General features: G+C 37.6%; 1 long non-coding RNA gene across 3 annotated transcripts in view; it reads left to right on the forward strand.

Annotated features, from left to right (window-relative positions):
* The first annotated feature begins 15,028 nt into the window (after positions 1–15,028).
* The window catches only part of LOC106016405 (uncharacterized), a 51,588-nt gene continuing 39,066 nt past the window's right edge, over positions 15,029–27,550 (forward strand). For 2 of the 3 annotated variants that reach the window (XR_002401107.4, XR_001189111.5), the window contains exons 1-2: positions 15,045–15,372; positions 15,952–15,993. This is a non-coding gene — a long non-coding RNA (uncharacterized lncRNA). Of the gene's footprint in view, positions 15,373–15,951; positions 15,994–27,550 lie in introns of all 3 variants that reach the window. The other variant, XR_011810526.1, reaches the window with a different exon arrangement.

Consider the following 27,550-nt stretch of genomic DNA (forward strand, 5'->3'; position numbering starts at 1 on the left):
GACATGTGAATGATGTACTTCATTTCTGACAAGATAGTTTTTTCTTTATTGACCTTTTAGATATGCTGGTTGTTTTTGTTTGTTTGTTTGTTTGTTTGTGTATTTTGTTGTTTTTGTTTTATTTCTTCATTGCAATTTTGACCTTTAGATTTTAAAGATGTAGGATGGTATACATATACATGTACGACCGATGAAAAAGAATCTTAAAGCAATAATGGTTCACAAAACAGCAGATACAGGAATGAATTTGCCATCTCCCAAATGGTAATGTCTTTAAAGTGAAACTTTACAAAGAAATGAATGAAAACATTAAATTAAAATCGACAGTGAAATTAGGAAAGCCTCATAAAGAATCTTGCTTGGGAAACAATTAAGAAATAAAATAATTTGGTTCCCAAGAATGTTCTGAGGAAACGAGTGACAACCTATAAAAGACTGAATACTTGAATATCAGCTTGCCTGCTTTCTTTTGAAGAAAGGCTGCTCTTTCTGATCCATTTATTTCACAGAATGGTACTTGGTAATTTGTTCAGAGGACATTTTTGAAGAAATGTATCCAACATTTCCAATTACATCTTGAAAGTTTGGCACAAAGAGGGAAAAATATAAGAAAGATCTTAAAAATGGGGAAATTAAATACTTCATGTTGTTTCTTTTTTCTCATTTGACTTTTGAATACTCTGATCTGCTGGAGGTATTAAGAGGCCTTATTTAGTAACTATGATAATCAGATAACAAGTTTTTGGAATGAGAATCTACTGTTTCCTACCTCATATCTCAATGAGCTCTCAGATACATATATATCTCAGCTGAAAAGAATAGTTCTAAGTAAATGATAAGAAGAGACAGGTAAGACATTCACTGCTATCATAATCAAGCACTTCACAAAGCAATTAATTAGAAAAAGCCATAATGCACCATAAGCAAATACTGATGTTAAATAAGCGTTCACACACTCTTCATTCATACACAACACTGGGTTTTGTATCCTGTTGTGCTGCCATTCAAGTCTCCTGTAAACTACGTAGTTGATTCCTGGATTTCAGTAACCACTGAAATACACTATGAAAGCACAAACGTATTTGTGATCTATTGGTCTATCTAATCTAGGAGAAGGGAAGACATGAGAGGAGTCTTCAAATACGCAAGAAACAGCTGTTAGCAAAAATGTAATAATTTTTTTTGTACAGTTCCTGCTCAGGAAACGTACTGAGTTTAAATTTCAAAAGGAAGATTTGGTTTATATATCTGGAAAAATAAAGATTTGGATATATATATATATATAAAATAAAATTTGGAAAAAATATCTGGAGAAAAAGCAAGCAAACAAACAAACAAAAAACAACAACAACAACAAAAAAACTTTGTAAGAGAAAGGAGACTGATTCATGGGAGTTGTTTTGTCCGTAAGGCTTTGGAGTCTCCATTTGTCCTTGCTAGAAATGTCTTAAGATTGCCCATCCTGCCCTGGGACAAGAGAAGGGATCAGACAACTACCAAAGGAAACTGCCAATGCTATTTTTTGATCTAAATTTTCTCTGGTGCAACATTTTATTCCACATAATTTCCATATCCTCATTTCATAAGGATATTATTGAAAGGATAGAAAATGTGCAATGAAAGCAGGAGAATATGTCCTCAGCTCACCTCTGGGTGGATAATGTTTTCTAGCATTGCAAGTAAGAGTTTGAGATGAGGCCCAGTCCCCATATGGGTTATGCAGTTAGAGTAGACATGCAGTAACTGTGGTGATGCATGAGACTTTAAGTCTTGGCTGTCTATGAGAACTGAACCTAACACTAATCCTTCAGTGGCAAGGAATAAGCTTTTCCAAGTCCTGCAAGAATCTTATTTTCAAGAAGTGCATTAAAAGCTGCTTTTTTAAGCATGTTCTCAGCTTTTTGAAACAAAGCTCTCAGCGAGAAGGTGCATCTGAATGGGTACTGTGAAAACTGCGATCTGAAGTAGCCTAACAATAAAAAATCAAATTCTTTTTGGCATAGTTTTCTGTACTGGCATGTGTTTATTCTCTCTAGGAGGTCTTCTCTTCAGTGCTTCATGTCTGGAATATATAAATGGATAGCATTATATTTTCCAAAGTGAAGGAAGTTTTGCTGGAAAGTTTCCTCTGGATTTTTTTTTTAAGTGTTTAAAATCTTAATTATTTGTTTATGTTCCCCTTGGAAATCTCTGTTTTCTTGAAAGTCTCGGCCTTAAAGAACTGCGACAGTACTTTGTGGAAGTTAAAGTTTGAGTATGCTGCATTTTCCTTTCATCTTTATTGCCAGGGCTTCCAACCTGGATTATTTCTTCTGTGTTGTTTTGTATGCCAGGACTCCCATTGTACATATGGCAAGTGAGCAACAGAGAAAATGGTGGTGACTCATGAAAAATATAAATTCACAGAGCAGTCTGGGAAAATGAGACCTCAAAGCAACAAAGCATTTCTGCTGTGAATTGAATGTTATAGGGTGAAAAAAATTTCATGGGGCTATGGATCTGGAAGTGTTGTATCAGTGTAGCACTCAGCTAGAAAATAAAATAAAATAAAAAATAAAATAAAATAAAATAAAATAAAATAAAATAAAATAAAATAAAATAAAATAAAATAAAATAAATAAACCTGGCTAATACATTTTCCTAGTGCAGGAAGACCAAGTTATCTGCTCCTTAAGGATTTTTTTCTGTGCAGCTTAAACACCAAAATGGGTTGATGTTTGCTTAGGGGTAGTGACCAACCTGCAAGATAGACCTTGCCTATTTCTCCACAAGATCATGAAAGAGAATATACAAAATCTTCAAGTTTTTAAATATCATTTTGGGATTTATTTTTTTTTAAGGTAAGAATACATTTATTTATTTTTGAACAGAGTGGACAAAATTAATGTTGACAAAAATGGCTCCCAAAATGTTTTCTCATGAGCACTAGTACAGTTGTACCAAAATCTCTTTTTGGCAATCATCATATCTGACAAAAGCTGAAGAGAAACCTATGCTATAATACAAGCATTGGCTGTACTGAAACCTATTTAATACAGGTCTCAAAGAGAGTTTAATGACTTTATAATCAGAAGGAATTTGCAGTGGGCCATACATTTCCTGCATGCAGCTATTCAGTCCCTGACAATTCAGTCAGACATTCAGATTCCAGGCAACTGTAAGAAAGTCACTAGTCATACAGACTGATTTCCAAAAGTAACAATAATGAACAATAGTTCTCACTGGAGACCCTCTGTTTGGGTTTTGCATGTTCCTGAAATGTGAATATCAAATAGCAATAAACATGCCTTTATTGAACTTGTTTCTTCTATATATTGTTCCACAAAACTCAAGTCAGCAATTTCCTTTTTATTCTCCCTTTGATTAAAAGTGCTATAAAATCACCAAGCTGGGCAGTTTCCTGCAAAGACTATGCTGGTTATTATCTTTGTGACTGAACCTCCCTGTGTATCACTAATGTATATCTATACTCTTGGCAACAGTCTTTTGTTCTGACACATTTCATTTACTCCAGCATTGGTCCAGATGACACTGATGATGTTGAAAGACAGGATGCCGCTGCTAATAAATGTGGTACAGAGGCCTGGTATGTATGTGGCCTTTATCTTTTAAATGACCTGTGTACATCCAGCCCAGTCAATAGACCTAGATAGATAGCTGTGCTCCCAGGGCTATGAAATTAAGTTAGAAAATTCCACTACAGGAGAAATTGATTGGATTGCCTGTCTGAAATCAGCCATTTTTGCAATGTATTTGTGGGGACTCACTGATGTAGAATCTGGATTCACCACACCTAAACATGAATGGATAAAGATGTAGCTGACATACTGAAGATTATTAAAACATCTTAGGTATATGTCTTTCCCTGTATGTCCTGTGCTTTATCTTATCATGGTTACCCAGAGTTGCATTAACACAGAATTAAGGCAGATATAAACCAAGAAGATCTGTGTCCTATTGTAGTTACAGATGGATGCCATGCAGGATGTCTGAAGGGCATCTAAAGTCCTGCTAGACAAAGACAGCTGAATCTTATTTGAAGCAGCTTCTGACAGCTCAGAGGTGTCAGAGGTGACACCTCAGGTGTCTATCACTAGAGAGAAGCCTATTTGGTCTTGAAAAAGCCAAGAGAGAGGCATACACATCTTCTTTGCTGCAGATGCTAAAGAGAAAACCATAAAACCCATCCACTTCAGACTCAAACTTGCCTGAGAGACACTGGTGCATTTCACAAGTGTTGTTCAAAATTATTGAATTATTGTCTGAAAATGACTTCAGTATTTCTATAATTTGAAACTACACTACACTACTACACTACAGTGTAGTAGAATTATTTCCCTGGCTATGTAGCCCTGTGTCTTATCCTTCTCCCCACCTGGTGAACAGAATTTCAGAGATTTTCTGGGATAATCATTGCATTCAAAGTTTGATATTCATAGACCTAACTTTATGGTTGAGAACTTATTTAAGATCATAACTAAATAACAGGTGAAATGAAATGCATTAATATCTGTTTGAATTTGGAAGATGATCAGGTAATAAAATAGGGAGATGATGTCATATTTCATCTTGCTTGTGTTTAAATGGTGATGCATTTTCTGTCTGGGAACACTTGAGCAGCAGAGCATAGCTGGAGAGAAATACCCATGAATAGCAAATATTAAGCTCAAATGCTGGAATATTCCCTGAAGACAAGTTCCAGGTTGTCTGTTCTATTTTGTCGTTGGCAGTTCCTTCTCTAGCAGTACACTGTATAAATCAGCCCAAAAGGGCAGGAGTCAGTGGTAAGAGAATTGAAATAGACCGATACTATACCAAAACTCACACTGCAATGCATCATTCACTAAATGATCAAAATCCAAGAATAGTGACTTGGAGTGAAAATATACAGAAAACAAGAAACTTGTTTACAAATACAGTTTTACCTGAGTAGTCAGTATGCACAATTTGTCTGTTCAAATTCATGTGTACACACCGTTACTGTATCATTATAGATATATCTTTTGTACTCTGCTTTGAAAAACTGTTCTTTTGCTGCTAATTTTGTAATAGCATACAGATTTTCTGAGACGAAAGACTGGTGTAAAAGATAGCACTAACACTATAAAACTTGTCAGACAATTGGATGAATGGAACTCAGTAAAGGTCCATCAGCTAGGAAATTAATAAAAATGATTGATCCGTACACAGAGATTAACGCAGAAACAGTCAAGAAATGTGACTTAATTTTTCAAGCTTCAGTCCAGTGCAATCTCAGCCTATACCTGAGATCTGCTTTATGAAGAGTTTATGAACAGCCTAACACGTGACACTAGTTTTGTGAGAGTTTTAACTTGCCCTTTGCATGCTAGTACTTCAATCCAGCTCTCTAAAATATGTTATACATATTATAGCATTTTCTTCAAATAAAGTTAGATTGTTAGCTACTTAAACTCTAATTGGTTAGCTGCCAGCATGGTAAGCCTAAACAATACATGAGAAATTAAGTACTGTATAGATAAAAAGGTCTGCCTATTGCTTGTCATTTTATAACGTTACATTTGTACATTTTCATGCTATACTGTCACTGCAGAAAATATAGGTTCTATTGGAGGATAACCCCACTCCTTCCCATTGAAATACACAATGTTCCCACAAGTACTCTTGTCATTTATGTCATTGTCTTTCTTCAATAATTGCAATTGACATGCAATAATTTGTATTTTCTCATCCCTCCTTTAATAACAAGCTGAACATGCCAGAAGAAAGAAACAGAAAAGCAATGAATGAGCTTCCACTACATTAAGCTAAACAAAATAAGTTCTAAAGTGCAATTGATGCTAGGGAGCTTTTAAATACACAATATTTTCCCCATGAGTTTAAATGCTAAAGTGTGTTTTCCTTTAGTAAGATAACAGAAAATGGTAAGTTAACGCGCATTGATCATTTATTATATGGTTCAGGATATAATGATACAACAAAATCCTTTAAATAACAAATTATTACAGTGCCAAATTATTAAGGCCATGCCAGCAAAAATAATTAAAAGCAATTACAGAGAAAATATCACTTAAAGGCATCAGGAGGACTATTATTTTATTTAAACAAATTGAACCATATCAACAAACAGTTTTTCAATTCCAGCAATGTTATAAATTTTATCATCTTAAATTCATCCAAGCTACTGCATTCTGCCACTGGAATGAAATATTAGCAATAGAATCGACATTCTAGTTAGTCTCCATTCAACCCCAAACTTTAATAGAAATAACCTGTCAGATTTGACTGAGTGTGATATCACTAGAGAAGCCTTGAATTTAAACTGGGTGGATAAGGAAAATTGCATGGTTTGTGAAGGAGGCTTTGAATAAAATGGAAATTTTGCTTCTATCCTATTTAGCTGTCAAAAGGCCACTTTGAATACTTTCATAAAGCTATTTGCCTACAGGGCAAAGATAAAGACCTAGATAAAAATAACAACATAATCCCAGAGCGAACAACCAAAAGATAAACATAACAGTAACAACAAAAGTATCCCTATTGTCTAATTTCCTTTATTTTGAGTTTAATTCTTTTAGCACTATTTCTTGATGAAGTTTCAAAATGTTAAAAAAAAAAAAAGAAAAAAGAAAAAACAGATGAAGATTTATTACAATTGGTTATTAGATTGCAGCAATGTTATTAAACACATTCATTCTACTTAACATTTTAATCTTGGAATGGCAGAGAAACACGAAAGCCAGAGTGACATGTAAGTTAATGACAAGATAAGGAAAAAAAAAACAAAAAACAAAAAAACCTACAACAAAAAAAAACCACCACCAACAAAAAACACACCACCACCACCAAAAAAGACTACTTTTGAAGTTGCAGGGAAACTTACATCAGAATAGAGAAAAAAAAAAAAATATATAATCTAGTCAAAGCAACAGGGTTTGGAATTTTTAAAAAATGAGTGAAAAAGCCAATGTCTCCTTCCTAGCAAAAACATTGCTTCTTGCACTGATGCTTTTAGAATATAATGATCATACATGTAGGTGCTGTTTCATTCAGTAGCAACAGATCATTCAGAATGAACTAGGTGATCATGAAATGCCAAGTTTGTGACAAATGCCGTTTGTGACAAATGTGAATCAATATGTGTGTGATATGAGATCAGTAGTCATATTATTAGAGAATAATTTTACGTTAAAGATATAGGTGACATTGGCTTAGAATTGGGGACCCTTCCCTCCCCTCCCCCACACACACACCTTTTTAAAAATTTATTATTATTTTATTTTTCTCTGCAGTCCTATGTAGGATGCAAGTCATTACTGCCTGCAGTTCATCTAACTAAACTACAGAAAAAAAGCCTGGAGTACACTGCACTCCTAAACTGACCTCATATGTAACACGGGACAGTGTCTTCAAACAGAGATTTCTGAATAAGCTATTTTTCCTCAATATAATACTGCATTTTTGCCAATCATGATCCTATATTATCCATTACAGAGATTGTAACACACACAGCCATAGATATAGAAATGACTGAAAAGGATAGCAATACTCATTCTCTTGGGAACTGAAAATGTTTCTCATTCAAAAAAAAAAAAAAAAAAAGAGAACTTTCTGAATGATAGATATTTGCTTAGCCCATTGCCCCATTAAACATCCTCTCTCAAGAGATTTTTGTATTTTTGGAGAGTGGACATTGGAAGAGATGGCAGTACTATCATCTTTCTGTCCCTACGGTTTTAGCTCAAAATCACAGAACACATGGGTAGAAAGGATTAGTACACACAAACAAAACATTCCTCAGAACTTGTTCTGTTCCCTGTTTCCAAGCAGCTGAACTGCCACATCAGCAATGGCAGATAGGCTGGTCTGCTGTAGGCTTCTCAATGGAACATGATACATACATTTTTTATCCTTTTATAATATTCCTATTGTGCTCTCAGAAAGAGCACACGTTCAGAGAGATGTTTAGAATAAGAAAGCAAAAGAGAGAACATCAGTGAAGGAAAAGATAGGGTTTCCCTACATCAGGGAAGGGAGCACAGATGAAGCCTGCCTTCTGGAAGGGAGGAGCCTCACTGTCCAGGAGCAGGAGGCCAATATTTGAGGTGGGAGAAAAACAAACAAACAAACAAAAAAAAACCACCTTTTTGCTGTTCCAGACCTGCCTGTACATCAGAGATGATCTAGTTTCTGACTTGCTAAGCTTCATGACAGCATCTTTGGAAGATGAGAGCCACAAGGCATGTAATACATGTAATATGCTGGGTTGGTAATAATTAAGGGCAGCTCACTAAAGTTGTGTTGTGGGAAGCACTGGGGTGGGTGGATATGGAAATGTTTCCTGTAGCAGAAAGGAATTTTAATTATCTTGCCATTGATGATGATGATGAAGAAACAGCATCAAAACTGTTTGGGAGTGTCAGCCAAGGACATTGCTACCCAGTGGCTATGCCTGTTGTCTGTATTAAGGATTTTGGAGAAAATCTCATGTTTTGGAGGCAACATTTCTGCTTAATTCCTTCCCTTTGTGGGCAGCAACATTCAGTCCTAGCTGCTACAGTATGTGCATGCTGTCCAGCACTAATTCTCAGAGGGGAGTCTCAGAACTTGTGTTCACCCTTGCAGCCAGTTCTTGACCCATTCTTCACCAGGAACATGTTTCAGTTTCCCTTTCTTACAGGGAGAAGGTACCTTCTGAAGCAATTGCTTGTAAGTCCTGCTTGGGTACACAGCTTACAGGTTCTCCAAAATGGCAGGTTTACAGTAGGTTTGCTATGACTATGGGGTGGCATTATGGGACAGTGAATATGACATCTCTTAGTAGCAAGAGAAAAAGTGTGTGTGCTGGGATTTCATTTTGCAGCCTGGTACTTTTATAAATAAGGTTTGCAGCTTATGTACAAACTGGGTAAAAATACAGTACACAGAAACAGAATATTTCACTAAGAGAAGTAACCTGATCTACTTGCATGGATTATTTCCTCTTTCATCAGGCAAAGGCAAGAATGAAGAATGTACAGGTGAATTAATTTATTACTCCTGTTTCACTGCAATGGACACACTAGAAACTCAGAAATGAAGAACTGTTATCATTAGAAAATAGAGAAGAATTAAAGAAAATAGTGGGACATAACATTATTAGCAACATTAAAGAATAAGAAAGAGAATTTTAATTTATTATTATTATTATTATTTTTTCAGCTAAATTCTTAATCAGATGCATCACTCTAAGTGTGAGAATAGTCCTGTTGTCGTCACTGAAGTCAATCTTTCTGTTTCAGTGTTTGCTTAACAGGGTCCCAAAAAAGGACAGTGTGTGACAAAGCGTGGCTTATGATATTTTGGAGAGAAGATGACATTGCCTCTAAAACCTACAATAATTAGCATCAACAATAGATTTCACAGTCCATAGGAAAGATTGTTCCTAATCCAGCAAGCTGATAGTAAAATCATTATTTTGCTGTCACCTTTCTACTAGGCCCTTTTCCTTCTGTTTGACAACTAAGATAACAGACAAGGAGAATACTGACCTGATATACAGTTTTCCTTTCCTTTAGAAAGATCTGTGACAACTTCTATTTGTGATGGGCAGGTTAGGTTAAAACAGTCTTTGCTTCTCAAATTCAAGTACAGAATAGGGATGCTTCTCATTCCTTGACCTGCATTATTTTAGAGAACACTTGTGAGATTTGTGAGTAAATGAAAACTCAGCTCACCTCCCAGACTATAAAGGGCACACATGCAGAATTCATACAGGAGAAAATCTGCTGGGAAGCAGTGGGCTGAAAAGAAAACAAACAAATAAAAACCTTAAGCCCAAGAAGCAGCAGCCTCAGCAGGGTGCTAAGAGGGGAAGTTTTGCTTGCTTGCTTGAAGTAGTCGAGTCTTAGAGTAGTTCTCACTGCCCCAATTAAATTGCAGACAGCTAGTTACTTTGCTAACAAAAGAGAAGAGGCAGTTGCTGAGAGAAGGAGAGAAGCAGAATCTGAAACATGGAAGTTGCAATATGCTTGTTCAGGGGTCACCCTGTCAGGTTGTAGGCACAGGAATACTTCTCTTTTTATCATCTTTTGTCAAGGAGGATCCAATACTGATTGTTCTGAAACCTTAATGGATATAGGAAAAATACCATGGTAAGGGGTTGTTAAAAAACACTGCGGTCTTCTGGGATTCTAGTTACACTTTGTCAAAATTTACACTCTGTCAGAGCTGGTGGAGGTCAGCACATTTTCTTCTTTGTGTTGAAGGACTGCCTAAACCCGTAGTCTAGAACAATGCCTGCTGGAGTCAATGCAATAGCAGGCATGGCTGCAGCTATCTGCTCACTTCAGCCTGCATTCTGCTGGGGCCTGGCCTCTGCAGGTTTGAGCCCTAGGATGATTTCATTTCCCATGGGGAGCTGCTAACAGAAAATGTCTAATATGAGCTGACCCAGAGTTTCACAATGTTCCTTACACTTTAATCCATCACAGATGTAAGGACCAGGAGTGATGTTTGATTTCTTTCTTCTGAGTGGGGTTTTGATTCGTTATCTGAATTCATTCTAGGAGTCCTGGAAGTGGAAAACTACAGCCCCAAACACCTGCAGTCAGTGGGAAGAAATCAATTTTTCCTTCTGTAATCTGTATTTCTTTCTAGAAAGTATTGTCTCTTCCCTATATGTCTATAACCTATGGGAGTTTATACCCAGATTATGTTTTCATTCATTAGTTGTTCTACTGAGTATACAATACTTTTATTTACTGAAAGAGCAAGGGAAAGAAGTTTTTGCACAAGTGACCGTCCATCAGGCATGCTATGAAAATATTCTCATGGAGGGAGTTTTACCAATTGTCACAGAGGTCTGAAGAAATGAATCTCTTAACCCTAGATGTTCATTTATAGAGCTTTGAGTTAAAAATAGTGGGTGCCCTCCCAAAGTTTTATTCAGGGGCATTGCAGGTGTGGAAGGTGGTAGCAAAAATTATTAGCTTAGATTCTTAAGTAAGTTTCAAAAGTGTGAGCTAACCAGACCACATGTCTTAATTAGCCACAGGCCACTTTGGAGAATGGGTTGCTAATTTTGGAGAAGTTTGAGCTCAGAAGATTTAAAGTTGATACTTAACCCTATCTTACCCATTCGTTCATCAGACTGCCTGAATAACTAAGCTATCAAGCATGCTGTAGGCAAGATCTACTCACCTCTTCAGTTGCATATGTTTCACTTCACCTCAGTAATTAAACATTCATTGGACAAGAAAGAGGTTAGGGAAGTCATGCGAGAGAGAGGAAAGTCAGGTTACTGCTCCAGTGGTTATTTAATTAGTTAAACAAAGTTGGACATTTTCAGCAGCCACAGCTGAGGAGATCTAATAAGCATGTTGACTCAGATACCGTGCTGGAAAGACAGAAAACCTGTGTTGGAGTCTCTTGTCCATACTAAGCAGCCAGAGGACAGAGGGTGGGTCCTTTGAAAAATAATTTCCTAACCACTGTTATTTTTATGCAGACATAACTTGTGAGAAAAGGATTTCACTGGATTTATGAAATCAAATCTGCTTGGACAATTTTGCTGGGAGGTGAGAGCTATAACAAACACAGTTACCAATAACTAAATTCTGCATCATCTTGGTAGGTTAAGATGAGATTCTCATGTGGATGAAAATGGTGCCTATCAGCAGCATTTCATGTCAAATGCTAATTAGTAAATCATATTGAAACTCAACATAATAGTGTTTGGCATGCGTTGATAAAATGCCTTGGGAAGACTGCATAGGAGTACTCTGATGAGGATTGTATTAGAAAGGAAAGAAAAGGACATCTTTTTGCTCTTTATAGCACATAATACTTTTTTTTTTTTTTTTTTTTTAATGGATTTAAAACCACCTAATGGCTTTTTCCTCTAAGGGATTCATCACTTGTTCAATCATTTACACTGTGGTTAACAGTGTTGTGGTATCATCTAAATGCTATAAAAATTTTTCTAGTTTAGTAAAGTCTCTCACACTTTGATTTATCTTTGCAAGTCTCTTCTCACAGATATTTTTCCAGCCCACCAAAAAGGCATGCAGAGAGGTTCTCAGAGCTGTTTCCAAGCACTAAATCAACACCACTGGATATTCTGATAGAACAGGCAAAAAATCTGTCACATTTAAACTGTGTGATCTCTATGTTCATGAAAGTGAATGACGTACAGAAGTGAGAAATGAGATTTTCTGCCAATGCAAAGATGAGGCATGGGACTATAAGAGGGAATAGGACTCTCATTACTGTAGGGGTAGTAACCTCATGAAAACTTGGTCATATTTTATCCCCTTCAAGAGACAAAGTAGTTTAATGGAGGAGGTGACCCAGTGCTCCAGAAATGTCTTAGACCCCCATCAGCAAGCACATTATATTTCTTTTGCAATCAGCAGTTTTATTATGATATTTTTTTTCTGATTGCTCTTAAATATCCACCAGGCTCAGGAGGATGTGGGAAAGTGAATGACCAAATGATGAGAGTATAAAGCAGTGTATGAGAGATGTACAGTCATAATGGGTTTGTGAGATGTCACCCATCTAGATAATTGATTCTGTTGTACCTTGGAAGGGACAAAAAATTATTAGTGAAGTTTTAGTTGCTTTGGGGAGATGTCCTGAGTATTCTCAGTCTATTTTCTACATATTAGGAAAGGGATTGCCCCCTTAACAAAAGCAACATTGCAGCTTGCACCATTTGCAGAAACTCTGATGCATCAGAATTGGATTCCCAGATGAGGTTTTTAGAAGATTAGGAAAGCTGCATTCAGAAAGCCTTGGAGCATCTATTTTGGTAAAATGAACAGTTAATTCTGTGCTTTATCTGGGAATTGTGGAAAAAGAAATAATCAAGTGCAACCTCAAAAAACTATGTAAACCAAATCAGGGTTATGTGCATTAAAATGATCATGATGACTAAGGAGCAGTTTGAATAATTCAGCTATTGTCTTCACACATTTCCATTTTTTAATGTGCTTGCTTAAGGATAATATTTCTTTCTTTAATGAGGCCACTGGGGACAAAAGGTGGTTGACACGGGGGATTACATTCTCTCAAATTCCTCATGTATAAACTCCTCATATATAATGCAGAGGATGAGTCCCAGAGGTAAGGACCAAACACTGTAGTGATGACTACAAACAAATATATAACATGGCTGAAATGGGATAATGTCAATGATACTTCTACCAGCTATTAGACAAGCCAGCCAGTACTTTTTGGCTGAAGTACTTCTGGACAAGTAATTATCATTTGAGGAGGTTAGCAGCTCCACTTGCAACATTGTTCACTAATGCATAAATATGTATAGCCTGTGAGATCAGTGTTGGATAAGTCTAGCCGCTTGGATCCCATTGCATCCTGCTGTTTGACAGCACCAACCTGTGCCCTCTGCCCTCGGCTGCATCCAGCTGCTGTGCAGCCAGAGCCCCAGTGGATAACTGCAGTAAAGCCATGGCCAGGCATTGAAAAAATGTATCACAAATCACTGAGCTTTTCACATCTCCAGAAAGGCTGCTAAACATTTTTATGATCATCTCACTGCCGTTGCTTCAACTGTGCAGATTCATTCAGGCTTCTCTACACTTGACTTGGAAATCCATCTGCTTTGTAAATTCATTGTTCTTTCTTACTTCAGTGATCTCTGGGATTACTTATCTCCTATGTTTGTTGTTCTTTTTGAAATGCTCATTTGTTTTCTTTTTCCTCGAGTTTCACATTTTTCAGGTTCAAGAGTATAGTTTGTTTTCAGTCTTTGTTAAAGTAGTGCATATCTTTTCATCATCATTACCATGATCATTATTAATAATATTATTATTGCTGTGGTTCAGCTAATTTTGTTCAATTTTGAAAAGAGATAACTTATGCTTTTTCAGTGTCTTTTGTTTTGTTTGAAATAAAAGTCTATATCTGGCATTTATTATTTCTCCATGTAGCAGATGTATCTGATAGGTATTTTTTTTCCTTCTCTCATTTTCCCCCGTTAGAAAGCTTTGCAATGTCAGCATCTGTGAACTGTATTTCAGTTTTTGAAGGGCCTTCAGGATCAGACATCCTAAAAGGTAATAAGAAATCCCAGAGTTTAGGCCTATTATAAAATTTTTTCATCTTCACATGATTCTCTCTTCCTGACTCCAGAGAAAGAGAGCTGTTAATTATTGCTCCTGGCTAATAGGAATACAGCTAGATTTCAGGAGGACTTAAATGCCCACAATTATCCCTCCTCCCCCCCCCCCGAAAAAAAAAAAAAAAAAAAGAGTAAAAATAATAATAATAAAAATAAAAATGGGCTTTGCTATACTGTGGAAATGTTGTGTTTCAGTATAGTCCTGAAAAGATTTTAAGCTCACTCCAAACATATTTTCTGTATTCCAACAGAAGTCCTAATTGTCAATTTTATATAGTCCCTCCATTATCAAGCCTGTGAGATCACTTAGAGAAATGGGCCACTTTAGCTGGATGTTTTACAAAGCCTTGCTCTGACCAGAAGACTAAATACCCAAGTCTAGCACACCCTGACCCCAAATATTTGGTAGGGGGATTGTCTAATATAGGCCTTTCAGCCAGTGGGGAGACAGAATTGTTTTCCTGCGCAGGTCAGGGCAAAAAAAAAAAAGGTAAACCTAGTTCTAAACTTTGGTTTAATTTTGATTTTTTTTTTTTTGGTTTTGAATTATTAAGCAAAGGACATTTTATTTGCCAGTACAATGATTATTTTCTGAGATTTCACTCCTACTGCTTTTTGCTCAGGTACTCAGTGTTTGGCTGTATTACTAAATCTCAGCGTTTCATGGGAGAAAAATTGGGAAGTATATACCTGCTACTGAGAAGACAGCAGTACCCCAGGGATTTCAATTTGGCCGTACTGAGAAATAAACACTAGGAGAGCTGCGAGGCATGCTTAATTAACTAGGTGGTAAAAAGCCCTCTTCTCTTTCTTTTTAAAGCATAAACACTTGCATCTGTGAGAAGAAATCTATTTCCTTTTAGCACAGGTGTGGCTTTTAAATTCTCTTCACCATACTTCTTACCTTTTCAAATGAAGTTCACAGGAAGGAAAGGTAGTAGTGGTACTAGGAAAGACTTTGTGTATCTTGCTAGCTAAAACAAATTTTCTCCATTTCTCTAAGTGTAGTTTACAGAAAATAGTAAGTGGATTCTTAACATAGGTGGTTTAGCTTTACAATTGCCTTGGTGCCTAAAGAGGAAGCAAGGATTTTAGAGTGAAATAACTTTGAGAAGGAGATTTGTTCTATGCAAGGAAGTGGCATAGATATTTGGAGAAGTTAGGACTGCAGTATAATGTAAAACAGTAAAAGGATCTATGAGGAGGGGGAGAAGGTGGAAACCAGACATTTGGAGGTGGTAGTTGGTGTAAAAATGACTCATTAAGTGGTAAGGTTTCATATTTCCAAAAATGTTTAAATCATTCCATGAGACGTTATCAAGAAGTCTTAAAGCTTAAGGGAAAGCAGAAAGAAGAAATCCTGGAAGTACCAAAACTCCTTTTTTAAGCATCTATAACAGTGGGAAATAAATTGTATCTTTTCAAAGAGAATAATTCTGCAATGTCATCCTGAGGAGCAAAGTGATTTTAAAATGAAATCTATAGTCATAGATTTCTTGCTATTTTCCTGTAAATGTAAAGAGGAGTCTCAACCCAGCTCTTATTGTATCTTTAACTCCCAGAAGCTTTTGTGCCTTGTTAATTACCTTGGCATCTTTGTATGTATTTAGAATACAGCACTTAATGAGCAGATCATATAAGCAGCTGCCTTTTATTTAAGGCATGTGGTTGCAGATCAGATCATAATTATGTTTTTGTATGAAAGAACAAACTACCAACAAGGTTATGCTTAACTGACTCCTATGGGGGGAAATAAAGGGAGGGAGAAATTCCTGCAAGCAAATATCCTCTTTTTAATAGATTTTTACGTCATGATGTTAATTCTCTTTTTTTGTTATTGCTTTCAGACTGTGTGCTTGCTTTCCTAAGGCCAAAGCTCCTGGAGTTAGGTGAGAACCTATATGTTTCTATTTCTAAGAATAGAGGATAGATCCTGGGGTTATGTGAGAAAACTTTAGAGCTGTGTGATGTGTAAAAGCTAACGTATCTTGACCTTTCTCTGCTTAATTTGGGAGGGGGGAAGCAGGAGGTGTAAAACTTTTGTCATTGCAGTGGCTTGAAGCCTGTCTTCCCAGGTTGTCACCATCCTGAGTGACAGGCAGGAAGAAGTGGTTGTGCCAGGGCTAAGCAGGGAGAAACAAATACCTTCAGAAACTTCACAAACAGCACCTGTTAATGCTATGAGCATCACCTTGCCAGATTTGAACTGGCAGGTGCATTTTCTGTTTTCTGTGGAAGATCTGTGTATTTCTTGTAATTACACTTCCTAAGTGAAGGTTCAACTTTAAATGGTTTACAGGAGTTTGAAAAGATATATAGGTGTGCTTTGGATATAAGCAGCATGTGTTGGATGATTATGATCAGGCTTTTCATAATCAACAATTTAGATTATACTAACTGCACAGATGCATACTAATTTTTAAGTATCCCTTACTAATCAATGACTTAGTAAAGTGTGATTGCTCTTATGGCTGTTTAATAAATGAAGTTGGCTATTTAATAAATGAAGTTGCGTGTCTTTAACTTTTTCTTGAAATTGACGTTTATAAATGAGAACTGAGAGGACAGGATCCACAAAGGAGAGAGGAATGAATGAGAGAAAATCAGCAGGTGGATGAGATTCCCCACTGGTAAATCTGTGATCTATATGAAAGTCTTTGACATTCAAATTCTGAGTAATAATTAAATTAAACTAAATAAAACCAAACTAACTAAAAATGATTAAAACACTTTACCCCACAAACCTTGCCTTTCCTCAGGCATTTTGTAGTTGTTAGTCAAGTCAAGTGACTGGCAATGTGCTTTTTACAGAGGATGGAACTCTGTTCTGTATCACTGCAGGTAGACTTTTTTCATCTGTCCTATTTTAGCTGTGTGCTGTCTGTTGCAATATTCTGTTTTTAGGACAAAAGTTCCCTGTGGTAGCTATGGGATGCACACATGAGGCACCTGCTATAGCTGAAACTTGAAGGTGCTGTAGGTCCAGGTACAAGATCTCTTTCTAGTTTAGAAAGATATCTCCTCCAAATCATACAAATGCACCTTTCCTTATATTCTGCATCTCTGTGAGGTGGATGGCAGCTGTTCTCTTCAAACTGGGAGACCTCTGCCAAATTTCATCAGCTGAGGAACTGGCTGCTTTTCTGTTGTTGTCTTTGTCCAGGAAAGATGCCTTTATGCTATCTCTGTGAGGTGGGAGGTAATGTTGGAACCAGCTCTTTGTGGTGCAGTGTCAAATCCTCAAAATGTCAGATTTATTTGTGCATGTGATGGTGTAATTTGGCTTCCTGCTGTGCAAATGAGAGGATTAATTTCTGTAATATAGAAATTAACAGTGCAGTTGATATTTCTCCATCTTGCAGCACAAATTAGCAGTTGTTGGAGACAGTAGCCAGTTCAGCCTCCTTTTGTTCTCCCTCCAAATAGCCATTGATGAAGACGCTTGTCCCAATTAAATAATGTTGGATGCCAAATTGGTGTTATCTCCACCTGCTCCATTTCAGTCCTTGTTTGTTTGGCTTACAAGTTTTAAGTGTTTCCTATAAGTCATTGGTCTGGCTGCTCTTCCCTGAGCAAACAATAGGGAAGAGGGCAAGGATGCTCCACCCCAGGCTGTGCATCCTGGGTGCGATACACAACAGACAAAGGTGTGTACAAAGGGACCACAGAAGCTTATATATGACTGTAACTCCTCGAGGATCCAGATTAAAAAAAAAAAAAAATGGTTTTAGAACTTGAGGTTGTGTACAGGGATTTTAATCTCAAGAGACTAGGATGAATTTGTTTCTATACTGAATTTGGGAGACTTTCCCAGAAGTTTTATAAAATGCAAGGAAGTTCCGAATTTGGCTTTTTAACTTAGTTGTTCCATAAAGCATCATACATCTTGCTTTACATCTGTCTATACACAATCAAGCCACAAAGAGGGATGAGAATTAAAATGCTAATATAAGTTAGTGTCATTTATCCTGATGGTGAAGCCGCCTAGGATTCAATCATGTTTGAAATGCTGACCAAATGCACCAAGTTAAAGAAAATGCTGTTGTGATTCTGACTTCTTCCTTGGCTAAGCATGTCTATGACAACATATAAATAAAAAGAACAGTGCCATTTCAAGCTTGATTATGATAAAGAATAACACAGTTTTGGGCAAGCTCCCACGTTGATCTGTCAGACTGTTTTTCTTTTAGAAAAAGTTTAAATTAGATGTTATAAACTTGGGTAGGACAAGGCTCTCAGAAAGGACAACGGTATCATCCCCTTCCAACTTCACGACATAAACAGGAACTGGGACCCTCTTTATTCAACCCTCAATCAATTAGTCCGCTGTGGTACTGAAAATCTACTCAAATGCAGTTGTAGTCAGTTGTTCCATAACCTTATTTCTTTAGTAGTATATATTATATAAAAAAAATATATATATTTAAATTCTGAGAGAAATGTGTTCTTACAGCATGCACTAGTGGAACTTTTTTGCCCCACCGACATTACCTATGCCAAGAGAAACAGGGGTTTTTTTATTATTATCGTTATTATTTTCTTATTTATAAAGGATTGAGAAATCTATGTGGTGTAAAATAGCTGCCCAATAGTGGATGACGGGTTTCTATATTTTTGTATATAGAAAGATATTTCACAGTAGGAGTTGCAACATTAAGCCATCCTTTATTTGCCAAGGCTTACAAGCTAATGTAAAACCCTTGGTGCTGATCCCAGTGAAAAAGCTGCAGGACTGTGACCATGGGTCTGACTCAGGTAGGAGGTGGCAGTTCCTCTGATATCATGGACATTTGCAGATCTGTTAGTAACTAATTGTTAACAATATCAGGTTCAATACAGCTTTTAGTGATAATGAGTGATAACACCCATTCAGGACTTGGAGTTCCCCATTTCTTCCTATTGGACTGACAGAAGTGTGGGAGCAAAGAAGGGTAGTTCAACTGTAAAGGAGATCATGTTATGTGCTCCATGTGTGTAGGTTTTCTTATCTCCATGAATACTATGTCACTCTCTATCTTGGAACACAAAGTTTTTCCAGTACGCGTACCTTGTCATTGAATGCTTTCCATGGGCTGTTATATCTGAAACAACTTAAGGATATTGTGAGGTTGGTTTTGGATAACTTTTTTAAAAACAGGCAAACATTGGGAATAATTTATTGTTAACTACAGAAAATGTCAGACTTTTGTGCTTGATATAATGGCATTGCATGCAATTTCCATCTTTTTTATGAACTCGTTCTGGACTTGTTGCAAGGAATAAAAACAAATGTGCTTACATCTGCCTTTATATATGGCTATGATATTTCTACTGTAATGGCTTCAGTAGCTACAGCCTTGAAAAGTGTCACTATACTCAGGACTGCTGTTGCTGAATTCTTTAACATATGGTTCTTGATGGATGGGACTTGCAAAGTGATTCAGAAATCATTTTGTGAATGAACAGGACATGTTTACTGTTATTCAATGGAGCCATGTTATTCATTGCATTGTATCTTGGCAACTGCCATTTTCATGGGGAAAATATCTCCAATTTGAGAGGTTATGCTCTCCAAAGAGTTATGCTGAAGTTGTGATATCTGCTAGTAGCCATTCTCTGTTTGTTTTAAATACATGGATCATCTGCTGTGTAGTCAAAATTGTCTGATCAGTCTTCATGTGTCATAGGTGGAAAGAAGTGTTTTCAGAATCAGCCTGCACTAAGAAATGTCTCTGACGTGAATTTGTCTCTAGAGGCTCTTTTTGTTGATTGTGAACAGCTATACTTTCTCTAGACAGCTAAATTTAGCTGAGACAAATCCAGCCTCTGGTGAAGGACCAGAAGTATTAACAAGTGGTTTTGATGGAGAGGATGGTGTGTGTGTGCGTGTAATAAGCCTTGCTTGGTGTGAATAGTAAAGTGAATCACTGCAGGAAAATAGTGCATCAGATGACTAAAGTGGAGAATACTTGTCAATAAGGAATTACTGAAGCCACAGTGCCCTTTATCCCCAACTCAGTTCATGAACAACTTACAAAGTAAACATATGTGTGCATACCCATTCAGAGTCCTGCAGGGTTATTACTGTGTGCAGTGTAACTGGGTGTTAGTATCTGATTATGGCTTTTTACAGAAATAGGGGAATGCTGCATGTAGCTTGGAAACAGCATAACCAAATTAGTGAATGAGCAAGGGCAGTGCTGCTGCATAAGTATTCATAATATCTTCATCAATGATCTGGACGAGGGCATTGAGTGCACCCTCAGTAAGTTCGCAGATGACACCAAGTTAGGTGCGTGTGTTGATCTGCTCGAGGGTAGAAAAGCTCTGCAGGAGGATCTGGTTAGGCTGCACCAATGGGCTGAGGTCAACTGCATGAAGTTCAACAAGGCCAAGTGCCGGGTCCTGCACCTGGGGCGCAATAACCCCAAGCAGAGCTACAGGCTGGGAGATGAGTGGTTGGAGAGCTGCCAGGCAGAGAAGGACCTGGGAGTGATGGTGGACAGTCGGCTGAATATGAGCCAGCAGTGTGCTCAGGTGGCCAAGAAGGCCAACGGCATCCTGGGTTATATAAGAAGCAGTGTGGCCAGCAGGGCTAGGGAGGTGATCGTCCCCCTGTACTCGACTCTGGTGAGGCCGCACCTCGAGTACTGTGTTCAGTTTTGGGCCCCTCGCTACAAGAAGGACATCGAGGTGCTTGAGCGGGTCCAGAGAAGGGCGACGAAGCTGGTGAGGGGTCTGGAGGACAAGTCCTACGAGGAGCGGCTGAGGGAGCTGGGCTTGTTCAGCCTGGAGAAGAGGAGGCTCAGGGGCGACCTTATCGCTCTCTACAGATACCTTAAAGGAGGCTGTAGTGAGGTGGGGGTTGGTCTGTTCTCCCACGTGCCTGGTGACAGGATGAGGGGGAATGGGCTAAAGTTGTGCAAGGGGAGTTTTAGGTTAGATGTTAGGAAGAACTTCTTTACTGAAAGGGTTGTTAGACACTGGAACAGGCTGCCCAGGGAGGTGGTGGAGTCACCATCCCTGGAAGTCTTTAAAAGACGTTTAGATGTAGAGCTTAGGGATATGGTTTAGTGGGGACTGTTAGCGTTAGGTCAGAGGTTGGACTCAATGATCTTGAGGTCTCTTCCAACCTAGAAATTCTGTGATTCTGTGATAACTTGGGGTGTCTGCACACCTCTGTATTGCAAAGAGCTCTTTTTCTACTCCCCTGACTTCTGGGTGTCTTGGGATGAAGCATGCTGTTGCTTCCTGATTCATGTAAGGTAAAATGGAGAAACAATTATATGCAAGAACTATTTCAAATGGCTTTACTTTCATTTTACTTTGTGGCAGTCTAAGTATAGCTCTAAAGAGCATGCAACTGCTGCACTAGCATCAGCTTCAGAAGAAGTAGTGACTTGTGGCACTGTTAACAATACTGAAGGAGAAACCAGAAGGCTCATCCATACACTTGTGCTTGGAGTATTTACCTGGTGGTCTTTCACCGTGATGATTTACACTTTTTCTACACCACTGCTCTCTGAAGTGCAATCGAATTAGAAAAAGATGTTTGAGATGCTTTTCGTATCAGATGAGTTTCCTACTCATAAAAAAAAAAAAAATGGGGGGGGGGGGGGGGAGGCGGGGCGGAAGAGTCTTACTTTTGTTTCCTACAAATCAATAAGAGTTGATAACACTAAGATTTTTTTCTACATCTGTAAAAACATTAAAAATGTACTGTCTGAACTGAAAAAATATTTTATAAACAATGTCAAGTGAGGTTTTTTTTTTACCTTTAGAATGTTTATTTTATGACATGCAAATAGCTGAGATTTTTCAACGTGTTATATCAGGGCTTGTTATAATTGCTTGTAAGTATATGACAGTATCAGTTACCAAGAGGCTGAGAAATTTCATGTGCAGAACCTGTAGCAAAACCTGAAATACATGCTTGCAAATGTGTATGTACATACAACTTTTGGTTGGTTCCATTTAAAGCAGGAAGCTTTGACAATATACTGCAGAGAATTAAATCTGTATCTGTGTGCCTGAGAGGCTCTGTGTAGTGTTTGGAAAAATTTTTGTGTTAAGGATATTGTGTGAGAGGCAAGGAGATGTAGCTCAGCACCCCTCATTTTGAACTGAAAGACATGAGAAATGTTATTGTTACAGCTATAGGATAACAATACACTTCCTTTCAATCCACAATAGTCTGTAGCTCTAGTATCAAAAATCAATTTCCTCTGATGGATAGGTTTGGACAGTTCTTGGTATCTTGGTGCTTTAAAGGTGAGAGGGAAGATGGTCTATTTGATTTTCAGTTTTGTGTTTTGAATGTCAGATGCACTGTTTTTCTAGAAAATGAAGAATGAGTTATGAAGGAGGGTGGTGATGCTTTTTATATTCTGCCTTTGAATATGATATTTAAATTTAGAGGATACTTTAATAGTTGTTTAACTGTCTTCTATAGGATGTACACAGCTCTTACTATCATACCAAGCATTTAATATGTATTCTGAGAGCAAGATAGATACTATTTTCCAGTTTATAAATGTTTTGAGTCTGAAATGAGATCTACAGGTCAAGTCAAAGAATGGATAAGAACAAAGTGCAGAGCTTATATGCTGCTTACATTACAAATTAGGCTTTTACTTTGCATAGCAGTGATATTTCGCTCTTACTCATAAGAGACAACTTTAAGCCAACTAGATCATGTTGAGAATCACCAGGTGGAGTTATTGCACACACTTTGTACATCTTTTCTAAGTACATAAGCACTGCTAAGGATGTAGCTACATTAGTTTTCATTTTGTGATATAATTTGACTGCAGGGTGTAGTGTAAGTCACAAAGGATGCTATTTTCCCCCTTAAATTTCCTATCTAGAGCCTTTTCTGTTAGGCCCCAGGAAGCAGGCAGTTATATCTGGTTAGTTTTCAGAACTGTCTATAGGTTGTTGGCAAGCACCTCTCTTCTAGGCTTGTGTATACAGTGAAAGGAAACACCTTGCATAATATACATAAACTTGAACTGTGTATCAGACAAGACTGTACAGGTGAGGAATATGCAGGTAAAGGGTGTGATGTGTTACAGGTGAGGAAGTCTGGGTTGCCGTTATCAAGTGTGGAAGAGGAGTCAGAATCAGCTAGGAACAGGGGAAGAGACAAGCTGCCCAGTTAGAAGCTGCTGCAGCAGGAAAGATGAGGAGTGTCACATGGGGTCTGTGAAGAGAGAGGAGAGGGTGTGGGTGGAAGTGGGAGATGAAGGCAAATGCTGTGGGGAACATCCGGAAGAGTGGAGATGAGGATAAGGAAATAGAAGACACGGCATGGTGAGGATGGGTGATGTAATGCAGAAGAGAAATATGCTGAGGACCCTGGGGTGTGTGGCAGGCAGGCAGGTACAAAATAAATTTGGAAAATGCTGCAGGGAGAGTTCTGACCCTGCTTGACCTCACTCTGCACTGCTGGCAGCCAGAGTGGGCAAGAATGTGACAGGCGTCTGTCACCATCAGGCTTCCCCCAGGGGGATGCAGGTGCTGTATCTACCTTGGACTAATTGATTGATTAATTGTATTGATTAATTGGGAATCTGCATGCAGTGTTATAGTAATTCTGTCTGAATGTCAGTAAGATGATGTGAATACCTCCTTTAAATGTTAAGATATTCTTTAGATTATAATCATATGTGTTTCTTTTGCTCTTTGGAGTCAGTCCAGTGAGGTCACTGACTCAGACATATCTTTCAAAGTCAACGTGGTATTTAAACAGCACTTAATTTCTGCCTTGAAAACTCTGGATTAAATATCCATTAAATGAAGGCACTCAACACTCTAAACTGGGGAAACATCTACTGATACTTAAATAGTAAAGGCATAATTAATAGGAATTAACTTGTTAGTTACTGGTGGATGTGTGGGGAGTTTACAATGCATGTCCACCTTCAAATAAAGGCATAACAAAGACAATTTAAATCAACAAAAAGTTCAAACTGAGTAAATTTTCACCAAAGAGTTTCCTCTGTTATATTTAAATGTAGTGGATGATGGGGTGCTTAGGGAATAATACGGTCTTGCTGGGAGAAACAGCTATATGGAATGCATGAGGATGGTCTTAAGATCACATTGAACTGAAAGATGAGAGATCATAAACCCTTAAAATGCCCTTTAGGACAAACAAATCCTCTACATCTATAAAATAAAATTTCCCTGTTTGTAAAGGGTGGTAGAAGCATAAGTACTTTCCTGTTTTAAGATCCTGAATTCTATCTCTATTTTAAAATGAATCAAAGTCTGGCATGCCAACTTCTCAGATACTTGGAAGTACATATGCTGTGTAACTGTTCAGTCTGTAGAAAGCTGGCTTTTACATGGTGGGCAATAGGTGTGGAAACTGTTAGTGGGTCAACCATCCTGAATTTATGCACTGTCATTTGAAAATTGGCAGGCAATTTGGGAAATGGTGCTTCTAATATTTAAGTGTGCTTTGCTCACACCAGACTGAAAGTCCCATATCTCACTGAAATGTTGATAAGAAATGCTCATGTTCCCTATAACATATTGAGACAGAGACATTCTGGATGCTCCTGTTTTCTAGATAATGCTCATTATTGAACTTTAACCTGTGGGACCTAACAGAAAGCAGTATTTCTGTATGTCACTGTTATGCTACCAGGTCAATGGACACAGGAAGAAAAGGAGAAATGAGTGAGCCCCCCCCCCCCCACACACACACACTTTTTAGCTCTTAGGAAGAATAAATTGTTTACGTATTTTTTTCTTCTCCCCTGCTTTTCTCAGATGACACTTTATTGTCCTCCTGTTGCTAAACTGATATTGCAAGAAATTACCTATTGTGAAGCTGGCGAAAGCAATATTGCCACTTGCTCCTGTCACTTACCTTTCTATGAGTTAAGGTTACTGAAATAAAGATTAAGGGGGTGGGGGTGGGAAGGAGTGGGAAACAAGGCAGTGGAGAAAATGACAACTCTAAGAGGATTCTTTGTGAATCCAAGAAAGGTGCTAGTCAAAGAAGTAATTTATCATCCTTCTTGCAACATATGAGTATCTGTAAGTAATTAGGTATATAAGCTAGCTTATAAGAAGACATGCCATGGGGTCTGAATCATCATTGATGATCTTTCACATTATTGATATGAATGCAAGGAATGTTAATATCCCTGCCTATTTACCTTCTGATAGAGAGATGTACACTTTCTAACAGCGACTCTGCATAAGAATATGCAGATATGTGGACAAGATAAATCTGTGAAATCTGCTGAAGGCTTCACTCTGCTGATATAATTTATCTAGGAAGTTTTCTGATTCCTTGCTGAGACACATAACTCCAGTAGGATGTTCTTGGTCTCCCTGCATTTTGTTGGAGGCTTTTGTTATAATCTTCATTTCTAAAGGAGAAAAAGATTGTGTTATAGCCTGGTTAATCTGTGTCTGTATTCTGGCTGCAGAAACTTTCTGGATATTAGGGATGTTTTCTTAAACAGTACAGAGGAAAGTAACAATCACATTTATTAATCACTGCTCATGTTATTCTTTCCAAAGTTTTCATATTTAAAAACTTGGCAATCGTTATTCACACTAATTACCCGGATAATATCCATTAAGGTCATTTAACTGTCCTTTGTGTCTCCTGTTCTGTTTATAGTTATTAGGTTCCTGGTTCATATGGTGTCCATAGGGGTAGGTATAGTTGGGTACTGTCTGACTAAATCACACCCAAGATATCATTCATGTTCTATGGTGGTGGTGGGCATCACCAGTTTCAGAAGAAGGCATAAGAATTTTAAATTATATCATTAATATTTCTCACGTGCCTATCAAAACTCCCACTTAAAATCAGACTCTCGTTAATGATTAAAATCTCACACACTCTTGTGTCTGTGAATATGTAGTCACTCCAGGAATCTTTCCAACATCTTTTCCTCACTGATTTTCCGTGGCAATGAGGTCTACAGCCCTGTGGAAATTTTAACTGCATTTCTAGCACCCTGACCACCTTTATATTATGAGGAAAAAAAGGTTAGGATTCCAAATTTAAGTCTGTGTAACTGACTATTCTTTCATTTTTTATTTTTGTTTTTTTTTTAAATAACATTGAGGGGAGTGAAGTTAGAATGTCATGAATAAAGGCAAGGAGAAAAGAAGGCAAGGTTATATTGAATGGATGTGGAGGGGAAAAGATCTGAACAACAGTTAAGAGGGGTAATTCAGCACCTCGGTGTCCATGCATATGGTTAATGTATTTCTGATAATCTTTTTCCCTGAAAAAAAAAAAAAAAAACACATCCAATTAGAACTCACTCTTCCTGAAAAGTTTACTTAAACCTTGCTCACTTTACTATGTGTTAATTTTAAGACTTCCTGCTTAAAAGTAAAGGACAAATTAATGAAATATAATTCCAACAAAAAAAAAGTTCACAGAACTTCAATTCATAAAAGGATTGCATGGTAGGATCATCTGCAGTGAGAAAAGTTTGAGTAAATTGACATAAGCAACTCCTAGCTCTGTACTTCTAAGAAAGTGTGCAAACCCCTTTAGTAGGGCTATTCTGGTGAGATCTTCTACTTCAGAAGGATGGCAAATTAGGTAGAGTTGGATTCCTGTTCTGGGATTGATTTCAACTGATATGATGCATACTCAACAATTGCCTATAATTTTAGTCTCTGAATAGTTTTGGGCTCTGCAGTTGCTGTCAAAGCTTGAAGGGTTATGTATACACGTGATACCAGCTCGTGTATACCATGTAATAATGAGTAATTGTGGGTGATTTGGTACAATGAGCACAACCAATGATTTGTGAGGTCAGAATGATCTCAGAAGTGTCAGTATTTGCTACAAACCTCACTATGAATTACCGTGTCATACCTGACCTATTTCACCTGAGCTCTGGCATCAAACCTTTGGCCAACCTTTGGCTAGTTTTTTACTGGTAGCAAGATGAGGTAACCTGCTTTCCCCACAACCCTGACCTCTCTAAACCCTGTAGTTTCATGTAAGCTCAAATCTCAGATTTAGTATTACGAGAAATATAGTGCTTCTGTGTGCTGTTGCTTTCTTCCTGGGACCCAATGGCTCTTTCTAGGGGTCTGTGAATGCTAACAAACCAAGACAAGCCTGTTGAGAGTAATGTTAAGTTTGCAAAGTGATAGTCTCCACAGATGTTGCAAATTAAAAACTGTTCAAAACTGCTTCAGTCTAGTCAACAGCTAATGGCAAACTCAACACCTGACTTTTTGTTACGTGAATGCAGTCTTTTCACAGAAACTACTTCTAGTTTCCCTAAACAGTTTGAAGAGCTTTTCTTTTGTTGTCTTGTTCTAACTGTAGAGTAAAGCAACCTTGGAAAACTGTTAGGGAAAATATAAAATATATATTGAAATGTATTTATTTCAGTGTAGTGTTGTGCTCTCATGACTTTAAATAGGTGGAGAGTCTCTGCTGGAAGAAAGGAAAAGAAATTTAAACCT

The sequence above is a fragment of the Anas platyrhynchos genome, chromosome 7, assembly GCF_047663525.1.
Source record: "Anas platyrhynchos isolate ZD024472 breed Pekin duck chromosome 7, IASCAAS_PekinDuck_T2T, whole genome shotgun sequence".
NCBI lineage: Eukaryota > Metazoa > Chordata > Aves > Anseriformes > Anatidae > Anas > Anas platyrhynchos.